We start from the raw sequence: 11,823 nt of genomic DNA, 5'->3' as shown, positions 1-11,823 counted from the left end.
GATGGGTGTTAAAGTTTTGATATTGAAACTAAGAGCCCAGTTCTATGTAAGAGGATTGTTGGTGCAGCAGCTGTTGCGCTGACACTGTGTGTTGTAAAAGTGGCATCAAGTGCTTTCTGAATGCTGGGCTATAACAAATGAAACTAATTATTAATAATAACATTTAGGGCAGTGTTTCTCAAATTGTGCTCCTAGGAGTCCTGAGATTCTGTGAGGTCCCTTCAAGGACTCCACAAGCACTCCATAAGTGACTGCCATCTGCACCACTCTGTGCATGCATCAGCACTTTGGATTCTGTGCATGCAGCGGTGGGGCTCCCTGACACTCCATTTAGGAGTGTAAAGGGTTCTGGAGAACGAAAGGTTTGGGAACGATTGCTTTAGGGTGTTTACAGTGCTTCAGCAATTCTACCAACAATCCTGCAAGGTAGATCAGAATGATTATCCCCATATTAGAGATGGGAATGCAGCAACTGTTACCCTGCACATGCCCGATCTCGTCTGATCTCGGAAGCTAAGCAGGGTCAGGCCTGGTTAGTACTTGGATGGGAGACCGCCTGGGAATACCGGGTGCTGTAGGCTTATACCATAGTCTTTCGAGACTGAAGGTTGCCAACCAACCAGAGATGGGAACTGAGAGTGACTTGGGAAAGGTCACATTTGAAGTAGGGGCTCTCAAGTTCATGGAACAGTCTCTCATGCATTTTCATGCAAAAGATCAGCCACTTAAAAGCCATCACATGTGATGGGTGCTCACATGTACATCACTGCTCATAAACAATGCAGCATGAAGCAACAAGCACATAGGTGCAGTTAAGAACATAAGGACAGCCCCGCTGGATCAGGCCCATCTAGTCCAGCTTCCCGTATCTCACAGCGGCCCACCAAATGCCCCAGTTTGCACACCAGAAAACAAGAGACCTGGTGCCTTTCCTTGCATCTGGCATTCTGACATAGCCCATTTCTAAAATCAGGAGGTAGATCAGCACATACACATCATGGCTTGTAACCTGTGATGGATTTTTCCTCCAAAAATTTGTCCAATTCCCTTTTAAAGGCATCGAGGCCTGGTGCCATCACCACATCCTGTGGCAAGGAGTTCCACAGACTAATTACATGCAGAGTAAAGAAATATTTTCCTTTGTCTGTCTTGGCTCTCCCAACACTCAATTTTAGTGGATGTCCCCTGGTTCTGGAGTTGCAAACTGCTTCACATGCAGTTCAAGCAGTTTCGGGCCATTCAAGGCAGCCATTTCTTCTGAGCAAAGGGGATTTGCTAAGCAAAGGGGATTTGCTTTGCTCATATGTCTTTTTTTTCATGTATCCTTCACATCAAGATGTGGAACATCTATAATAAGTTCCTTGGACTTCCTCATGACTAGCAAAGTCAACTTAACAGCATCATCCTAGGCATGTCTATTCAGAAGTAAGATCCATTCAGTTTAATGAAAATTACTCCCAGGTATGTGGTTACAGGACTGAAGCCTAAATAAATTTGTGAACACGGCAGGAAAATAGGCCAATTATCTGTGTTCCAGATTTAAGTGTTTTGATAGTATGGAGTGCACGTAGCCTTCGGTATGAGCATGATTTCTCCCATTTTCTTCTGTGGGTCATAAGGACACTTGACACTTCCAGGAATGGCCGTACAAGGTGCACATTAATAAACGAATGTGATTTTTCTCCCAGGCCCTTCTTGACAAGGAGTTGGCAGGCATGCCAGGTGTCTAGAGCTGCTTGTAGATTTGTTGGTAGCAACAGCAGCATGTTGCCAGCAAAGGACAAGCTTCCAGGGCTCTGTATTTTCTCACTTCCAGTTACAGCTCAACAGGTACGTAATAGACCCCCTTGAGATTTCAGGCGGCCTAAATGAGTTGTGGGTGTAACATATTTTTGATCTTGCTCACTTGAAACTTAACATCCTTTTCAACAGGACGTTTGTTAGATTAGGCCTTGTATCTTTTCGTCATTCAGAACAGAGAGGACTGTGAGATTTTCAGACTTGCAACTCAGGGCTGGCCCAGCCATGATCTTAATGATGCAGTTTGTATCCTTTCTGTATGGAGGGAAGAGAGGCAGATTTGGGATGCTCTTCACCCTGAGTCTAAAGCATTGGCTTCCCTTCAGCTCATCATGGACCCAAGTTGCATTCATCTGCTTCCTGCTCTCTAAAAGTGAGCAGGAAGTGAATTATCTATTTCTTACTTTCTTATATTGTGCATTTTTTTTAAAACCAAACTAGGAAGTGTCAGACTCCCTGGTTTATTTAAAGCAGGAGTCAGCCCCCTTTTTGTTAAAAGTGGCCGGACATTTGGCAATGATGTCATCACACCATCACTGAACTTCTAGGTGGCCGAGCACTCAGATGTGGCTGTGCAGAGCATGGCTCGGGAAGCAAAGTCTCCCATCCAGTTTGTCATGCACTGGACAAGCAATAGCAGTGCTGTCCGCTCAGGCTCGTGGTGTTAATGTCCCATTCCCCATCTGGTGTGTGGCAAACTGGGTGGGAGGTTTCACCTCCCAAATCAAGCTCCCGTGAGAGCTAGATAACTTTGGCTGGTGGGCCAGATCCAGCCTGTAGGCCATAGATTGCCGATCCCTGATTTAAAGGGAACTTTCTTCTTCACATGGTCTTTTTAAATAAACCAGGAAGTCCCACACTTCTGATTTTGGGAAAAGAACTGTGCGACGGCAGAAAGTAAAGATGTAAGGGGCTTCCCCCCCCCCATTATTTCAGAGCATAGCAGAGGTGGTGTTGAAGATCAGGGTGGCGGAATCACTAGCACCATCCCTGTTGCAACTGATATGAAAATTAGCCCTTCTGGACATGCTCCTTGTATGTGTTTAAAGTGTCACTGACTTTTTTTTTCTAGTTGTGTGCAGAATTCCACATGGCAGTAGACAGAGCATGCTTTGGGGATACAGTAGACTGACCGCTCCCCTTTTAACAGTCCTGTTTTTGTTGTGCTCTGCCGTGTCTGGGTAACTCTCTAGAAATAGAACGGTAGTGCTAACTGTTCACACACGCGGTCATTGCGCTGTGACAGTGCTGCTCCCCCCAAAGCCAGATATTCTCTATTTATAAATGTGATTATTTAAACATCCACGAAATACCAGTTGACAATAGAAGGATGACACTGTCATGTGAACCTCCTCCTTGTAAAGTGAGATAATCCCAGACTAAACAATCCCTTTTGGACTGGCCCCTCAAACCAACAGAAACTTCTGTAGCCCGCTGGCCAGGCCCCAGTGTCTGTGTCTCTCTAAGCATCCATGAATTGTTAGCGACAGTTATTTTTAAGTTCAGAAGCTTCTCCTTACTTATAATGATCACTTCAATAAATAAGGACTGGATGAAGTTCTCTTTCCCCCCTTTAAAGCAACAGAAGCTTTCATAATTGTCCTATTGCGCCCAAATGTTCACCTGTGGACCCATGAATTATAAGTGTTAGAAATCTATGATTTGAACAAGTATAGTTATTTGTAAATTCAGAAGTGCCCGCCTCCTTATAATGACCAATCTCCATTAAAAAAAAAGAACTTCCTTACCCCTTTTAAACACCCAGCCATGCTCACTGTCATAGTAGGTAAACGAGTTTTTGTTCCTGGCTCACTTCAATGTGTATAATGAGAGACCTTGAGAAATTCATCCTGAAATGGGGCAACCTTCAGTTGACTGAGCTGGGTGGGCAAGATAGTGTCACTTGGAACATTGCAACTTTATTGAGGAGTGAAGGGAGCAATGATACCCCTGAATTTTTTAAAACTTATTCTGGCACTTAATATTCTGAAAAGTAGACTTCTTTTTTAAAGGGAAAAGTCACCAATTAAACTGTGTTTTTTTTAAATTTTATTTCATTTTTGAAAAATTATTCGATGGAGTAAATCAGTGTCACTGCACCTGCTGGCCTTACCCTGATTACAGCCTTGGTCATATTCAACCCATATTAAACTCCATGATTTTCCTGACATTGGGAGATAATTTCTAAATATTTATCAAAAACAATTCACTGAAAGTACAAAATGTAATTTTCCTTCCCCTCTTTTTTCTTTTTTCTTGCATATTTTGTACTATTTAGTGTTCATGTCGGGGAGCATTTAAATATGTTTGGAGAACTGACAACAAAAATTAGTTGCAAATAGTGTAATGCATCTAGTTCAAACTGCCCCTGTCCACCCCTCTGCCCTCTAACTGGAGCATAGGATACAGACTACATTTGGCAGTTACACCACACCCACCCCAGTACTAATGACCCTGCCAGGGAGACAACAGCACAGATTATCTGATGCACACTTCTCTGATATCTCAAAGAGGAACTTTGGCTATAGGAACCTTGGTGAAAGGTCACTTGGTGCACCACGGGAGCACTTTTCACAAAAAACCTCTTGACATTTCAAACATGCCTGGCAAAACGGTGTTGACTGTTGTCTTCTCGGAATTTGTATTGCAGGCATTCTGCCCCAGACACCTTGACACTGAAAACAGACACCCAAAAGGAACCTCCACCTCACCCCCTGCACTGAGCAGAAGTTCGTACTTGATGACCTCCAAGGCTTATTCCAAACCTACCATTTTGGGAGTCTGTGAATTGTAGGCTGCATGCAATATGGGTCAACTATAAGTTGGCTTCTGATTGTAAAGAATAAAAATTAATTAACTTTGAGGCAAAATACGTGAAATAGTTATGGTTTGTGTGAATTCATCTTATTTAGTGAACTGTAGAATACAACTGTGATTACTTTTAGCTGGAACATGTGGCGGTAGGAGCTTAATTTTCCATCAGGAATGATATTGGCCAGTCACAGTTCTGTTTTCCTGCAACCAATTGATTGTCTAGTCCCATTATAAGATTCTGTTCCACCATTAGGTTCCTGCTGCAGCCTCATTCCCAGATGTAATGGAACGTGGTGATGTTGAAGGGCATAGCATGGCGAGACAAACTGGATTAAGTGTGGATTATGGTTCTGGTAGCGCTTGCTGTTGTAATCATAATGTGGCACATGCTGAGAGGGGATTGTAGTCATGAAGGGATTATACACTTTTAGTGTTGTATATTCTATTATTGCTCCCTGCTGGTTCTTTGTGAATTGGGAACATTTTTTGATCATGCAAAGACTGTGTCTGGACTTGCAGCAGAGGACATGGTTAGTGCCAGGGCTGAGCTGTAACTACTTGTTGCTTGTCAAAATGATCTTTGGCAGTGTCAGAAATGCCTTCCCTGTATGGCACTCCTTGTCAAAATACTGACTAATGTGTTTAAATTGCCCTCAGTCTCACCTAGTCTAAAGCAATGTTCTGATAAGCTTAGTATATACAAAAACATAGATTCAGTCTAATCCCTTCCTAGAAAGTGGTGATCTTTGCCATCTAGTACCTCTCACGTTCCTTCACTCTACACATCCGATGAATTGCTCTGTGACTTTCTAGAGTGTTACCAGCTCTGCCCTTGAGTTGTGTGTGTGTGTGTGTGTGTGTGTGTGTGTGTGCGCGCGCCATGTCCCTTTGAGGCATTCCAATTAATGAGGGTGATTGGAAAAAAGGTGATTTGTTCCTATTCACATTTAAAGCAGGCAAAAAACAAACAAACAACAACAACAACAAAACAGGCCTTCATACTAGCTCTCATGTCTAGTATTCCTATTAGGTTAACCACCTACTATGAAAGACCTTGCTTTTCTGCCAGATCTGAAAAGTAACAATCCACATTTCCTTCATCACCTCTTAAGGAGGGCTCTCCTGTCACTTTGCCTATGAGCATCAGCATTGGTTGGTATTTAATGTGGACATTTGGACACTTGAGGGATGCTTGTTTGGTTTCCTGTCTCAGTCTACACATTACAACTTCAGCTGCACTATTTGTCTCTGGTCTGTGTGACAAGCTTCTCTACTGTCCCTCTCTCAACTTGAGGAACCACAAAGCCAGAACTCATTAGCTCGCAAACAAGATCTCCTTCCTGGTTTTTGTTTTTTCCATTCTCTGGCACGCCTCTGATAGTGACAGACTTCTTCTTTTGTCCAGGCAGAAAGAACAGCTGCAGTGTTGCATGAAAGAAGAGGAACAGATCAACGTGAAGCAGATTGATAATTCTCTTTGCTGTCTGCAGCTTTTCTGGCTGTCTTTGCAGAAGAGTAAACGAGCAAGGAGGGGACGGCGTGTAGAAAGTACTAAAAATGAATGAAGCGCCATTGTTTTGTCAATAATTTGAGTTTTCCATATACAAGGGGCAGTGATGGCTACAATTTCCTGCTTAAACTCATTCAGCTGTAATTTTGCACACTCTTTCCTGGGAGTAAGCAATGGGACACAATATTTCTGAGCAAACACGCATAGGGTTGTGCTATTAAAGTAGTAGCAGGGAGGTTGAGGAGATACAGTACTAGTAATGCACAATTAAGGACTATTGTTCTAATGATCTGTGTCCCAGGTATACATACCAACTTCATTAGTCCCTTTGCTTATAATTAGGCATGATGGATCTGTGCTGATAACATTGCTGTGGTCTTTAGGTTTGGATTTAAGGCCATCTGGTTCAACATCCTATTCCCCATAGTGGCCAAACGGATGTCGCTTGCAGGTCCACAAACGGGGCTCCCCTTATTTGTTAAGAATCATGTTCCATTATCTATGTTGGGTGCCCAAACCCTGGCATAGGAGCCATTTGTGGTCCTCAGGGACCCCCAATTTGGCCCGCTGGGAGCCCCCAGTCTCCAATGAGCATCTGTCCCACCAGAGACTTGCTGGAGTCCATGCTGGTCTGATGCAACTGCTCTCAGCGCGAGGGCCAACTGTTCAACCTCTCATGCGAGCTGTGGGCCGAGAGCTCCCTCTGTTGCCTGCTGTTTCACATTTGTGAAGCAGCAGCGGCAGCAAAGGAAAGGCTGGCCTTGCTTTGCACAAGGCCTTTTATAGACCTTAAGCTATCATGAGACCTTCATTCATTCATATAAGATCCATCTCTAATATATTCATTTATGTAAATTTATTCAAATTTCAAATGTTAATTAATTCTTTTTTCCCCAGCCCCTGACACAGTGACAGAGAGATGATGTACACCTCCTGCCAAAAAGTTTGGACACCGCTGATCTGTGTGAATCTAACACAGGAAGAATAACTTCCATGTCTCTTTGCCATGGAAGACACATAATCTCTGGATTGGTTTTGAGAGACATCCTGAATACATATCTAATATATTTCTAAATTGAGGGATAGATGCAGAAACATCATTTTAATCTTTGTTACACACATTTACTGCGTGCATGGGATGGGGGAAGGAAGCTAACTTTGAAGCAGCCACTATCATTCTTTAGTTGGGAGGAGTGTGCTTTTTGATATACTAGAGTGCCCTCTTATGGTCAAACCACACAGTTTGATTAAAAGTTGCTCAGAGCTATCTAGAAAAGATTTTGAGAAACATTCGAATAAGTTTACTCATACTTGATATGGCAGACACAGTTCCCGAGAGTATGCTGCTTTCCGTCAATGGTTGTGTCAATAACATACCTGTGGTTCTCAGTGTGCACTATACGTGTGCCTGATAACTCCTGAATGTATGTGCTTGAGTATTTAACAAAACAGTATGGTGTATATAATTTAAATGTTTGTTGCAGAAATACTATGAATATATTCTTATAGTATATGACTATATAAAATGTATATAAGTATATAAGAATATAGAAAAGTATATATAAGAATATATAGTATTCTTATAATATGCTCATATAGCATCCTCTAAGAGCTTCTGGGAAATAAGATGCAGTATATTGCTCCTTTCTTTTCTAGTTCTTTTGCTATGCAAACCACTTAGGTTGCACTCTTATACACCAGTGGTTCTCACATGTTAAGCACCGGGACTCACTTTTTATAATGAGAATCTGACGGGTCCCACCAGAAGTGATGTCATGACTGGAAGTGATATCATCAAGCAGAAAATTTTTAACAATCCTGAACTGCAATCCTACCCACACCTTCTAGGAGTAAGTCCCATTTACTATCATTGTTAAAAGCATATACATAGTAGCGTGTTACAAGTACAGATCTGTAACATGTTCCCAAATGCAGTCACACACAATGACCCACAGTTTGAGAAACACTGCTGTACACATTTCCTTGAATACAGTACAACATACTTTGAAGCAAACATGTATGGGATTGCGCTCTCGATTTTTTTTCATGGAAAAATGATATATAAATACTCAACAAAATAATAAATAGTTATAACAGTGGCTGTCCTAGGGGTGCACAAGAATCCCAGAGGTTGACCTGAAATTGACTCAAGATTTTGCACACATGCCAAGCAAGTGTCTGCAAAAGCTTGATCCTCAATTTGATCACAAATAACCTTAATGGAAAAGCTTGGAAATGCTGCAAGCATTCTACCAGGGGAGTTTACATATTGGACTCCCCTGTTGGAGTGTTTTGCAAGAAGAATGGGCAGGACAGGACAAGCCTTGGATGGTGCCATAAGACTACAGTGAATATGCTCACAAAAGGTGGAAACTTCTTTGGAATCAACCACTCAGAATGGTTCACAACAATCTGAATTTTTTTAAAAAAAAATTGATGCGAATACTGTGCTAGTACAGTCAGGGCAAGGTGGGGGGGGAGTCTACAAACAGGCAGACAGGGGCAAGTCAGGTTGCAGGAGGATAAAAGAAGAGACAGTGACCTCCTCATGAGTAGAAGGCAGCGCTGGTGCTGTGCAGGAGGGAAAGGAAAAGATGCCTATACAGTATACGGCTGACAGAGGAGCAGGTTGTGGTAATAATGTCTAGCCAATTGTACGCATTTTTTAGGAAGTCGTCTGGATTGGGTCAATTCTTTTGCATCAAACAGGCATTGGTATTGGCCCATGGAGAATTGTCAGACGCATTTGTGTCCACTTCCAGACTTGCCCCACCATTTTGGGCACCATCTCAGGGACTCCAGTGGAACCTTCACAACCCTGGCAATGATGAGAGGCAGATGACAAGAGGGCTAACTGAGGGCTGCTCTGGGGCTGGGGCAAGACCAGGGAAGGAACCAAGAGACAGGCAGAGGAGGTGGATGGGTAAAGCAATCTCTGTACCACTGCTCAACTCTGGGGCTTCATTGTTAGGCCAGCAACCTTCTACAAGTGGAGGATAGCCAGCACGGAGAAATCATCATTGCCACAACCTTCAATGCATCGAGAGATATCTAACACAGAGGAGGAAGCATCAGATGATAAAGGTGTTGATGAGCACTTGCTATCACCCATGCCCATAGACTTCAAGTTAAGATTCAGGTTCATAAAGTTTATAGAGTATATGGTGAAGTTCCCTGGACCCTAACCCCATTTTCCCTATAGAGTCAATGATTCAGTATTCACTAATTTGGTATCCACTCGTTTTTCCAGGAACTTAACCCTAGCATATATAACCATTCAGAAAACCCACAATTCTTCTACACATAATATTTACAGGTCATATCTTATTACAAGGGAGAGGGGGAGATGGAGGAAAGGAAAAGGAAATGGACCATATTTGTAATGTCCTGCTACATCCCATTGACTGAGCGTCTAAATACTGTTTTTCAAATTGTAAGCAGCCTTGGCTGACAGTTCTATGCATTAACCACAAGGTGGTACCCAAGTATTTGTGAAAACAGTGCACTTGGAGAAACCATCAGACTTTGGGGGGAAAAAAGATCAGTGCTTTCTCCAGGGTCTGGAATCTGTTAGGTTGCAGTAATAGTTGATTCTGCCCAAAATGAGCTATTTGATTGTCATTAAAATGCCATCATTCAACCTATGCCCCCTCCCCCCGGGAAAAGATAAAGATTATTTGAGATGCAGGATAATGCTCTGATGGTGATAACAGAAGTCACACTGAGAGTAATGTTTGTTGCTAACCCTGTGTCTGAGTAAATAAGTACATAAACAAATGTGTATTTTACACGGAAACTGCTTTTACAGTTGCAGGGTAGCTGGTGCTGGCCACAATAGTATTAGGACAGACTAATATCCCGGATTTTGGTGACATATTCCTTCATCTACAATGAACATTGTAGAACATTTGTTTTGAACATTTACGCTAAAGCCCTATCAGCCCAATCCTGAGCTTCCTGGCGCCTGCTGGAACAGTGGCACCAAAGCAGCTACTGCTGTATCCAACAGGTGCCAGGAAGCCGCCGGGAGTCTCCTTGGGGAAAAGGGATTTTCATCCCCTTCCCCTGGGGAAAGCCCCAAGCCCTTCAATGGGGCTTCTCAAATCTGTGCCAGCTATTTTGCCAGCACAGACTTGAGTTACCGTATTTTTCGCTCCATAAGACGCACTTTTCCCCCCCAAAAAAGTGGGGGGGGGGAAGTGTGTGTGTCTTATGGAGCGAATACTGCAAAAAAAACAAACAAACAAACAAAAAACTCCACCCCAGCCCTGGCCCCACCCCCTGCCCGCTCGCTCTGCTCTGCTCCCCCAGGCAGTCAGAGGCTACTCAGAAGTAAGTCTCAGAGTCACTGGGGCTCACTCCCAGGAAAGCGTGGGTGGGGTGGCAGTCTCGCTGCCCAATCCTGTGCATGCCTACTCTGAAGTAAGTCCCATTAGAGTCAGGGGGGCTTACTCCCAGGAAAGCCTCTCCCCCCCCAAGCCTGGAGCATCACAGCCTCTTTTTCCCCCCCACCCCAAGCCTGGAGCATCACAACTTCTCTGCAACACGAACACTTTCCTCCCTCTCTCACACACACAGGCTGCCCCCTTCTCTTACACACACAGATGCTCTGCCCCCCACATACACTCACACAGCAGGGGAGGGGCGCTTTCACTCACCTCATCCAGTATCTGAATGTAAGCCCCCCCCCCCCATCACAAAGAAAAAACTGTCTCCTTGGTCAGAATGCCAGTGTTTGCTTATTGCACAAGCCCCAGGTAAGGCTCGGTTCTCACCATAAATCCAGAGGTTTGTTGTGTCTTGAGAATTCAAGTTGTGGTTGGACTTTCCACTTGTTCATTTGTATTGGAATCACGGAAGAACTGGCAAGGAGGTAGATGTGGTCAGCAGTGGCCCCTTTAAGGGTAAGGCCTGGGCATTCAGCAGAGTGTGCTGCACAGCTGCAGCCACTGGAAGGCAATAGGGCCCTCAGGGATATAAGGAGTACCTGAGGCAGGAAGGGTTTGTGGGTTTTGAAGGAGTGCAGGTTGGAGGTAGGAGAGGAGACTGACTAACTTGGTTTATTGAATTTGGAATCTGACTGTGGATTGTGACTGAACTTGGATACCCTGATGGGTTTGACTGACCTTGGACTGTAATTTGGCTTATTGGTTCTGGACTCTGATTTGGCAACTCTGATTGATGGGACTGATTTACTTGGCATCTGTGGACTGGAACTGGACTCACTTTTGCTTGCTGCACTGGTGAGTTGCACAAGAGGGACTGATCAGCCTTAAGCGGGCACAAGGCCCAGTGGATTGGGATTTGGCAGAACATCATTGTAGCAGAAAGATAATGTGACCCCCTATTTGTGTGCACCTGCTTTTGTGAGCTTCATAAATTCTGACTCTAGCAATGATGTTTTCTTGGGCGTTCCAGAAAGCTAGAGTACTCAAACCTTTAAGTCTCTCCATCTGTTAATGACAGTGATAATGGTTCTTAATGCCACTGTTGACTGCTGTTCACTTTACATGGTTCAAATGTTGTTCTGTTATAGTTTATTAAATATTTTATTACACTATTTGGTTCAGAATATTTTTTTTCCCTGTTTTCCTCCTCTAAAAACTAGGTGCGTCTTATGGTCAGGTGCGTCTTATGGAGTGAAAAATACGGTAGTCCCATCCCCCTCCTGTCCAGAGGTTCAGGGTTCAGGATTGGGC

At 43.6% G+C, this 11,823-nt stretch overlaps 1 pseudogene; it reads left to right on the top strand.

Moving 5' to 3' along the window:
- Positions 1–461: 461 nt before the first annotated feature.
- On the top strand, positions 462–581 carry LOC136650427 (5S ribosomal RNA; annotated as a pseudogene).
- Positions 582–11,823: the final 11,242 nt, after the last annotated feature.

Source organism: Tiliqua scincoides, chromosome 4 (assembly GCF_035046505.1).
Source record: "Tiliqua scincoides isolate rTilSci1 chromosome 4, rTilSci1.hap2, whole genome shotgun sequence".
NCBI classification, from domain to species: domain Eukaryota; kingdom Metazoa; phylum Chordata; class Lepidosauria; order Squamata; family Scincidae; genus Tiliqua; species Tiliqua scincoides.
Note: the sequence above shows the minus strand (reverse complement) of the source record. Positions and strands in the feature narration are given on the sequence as shown.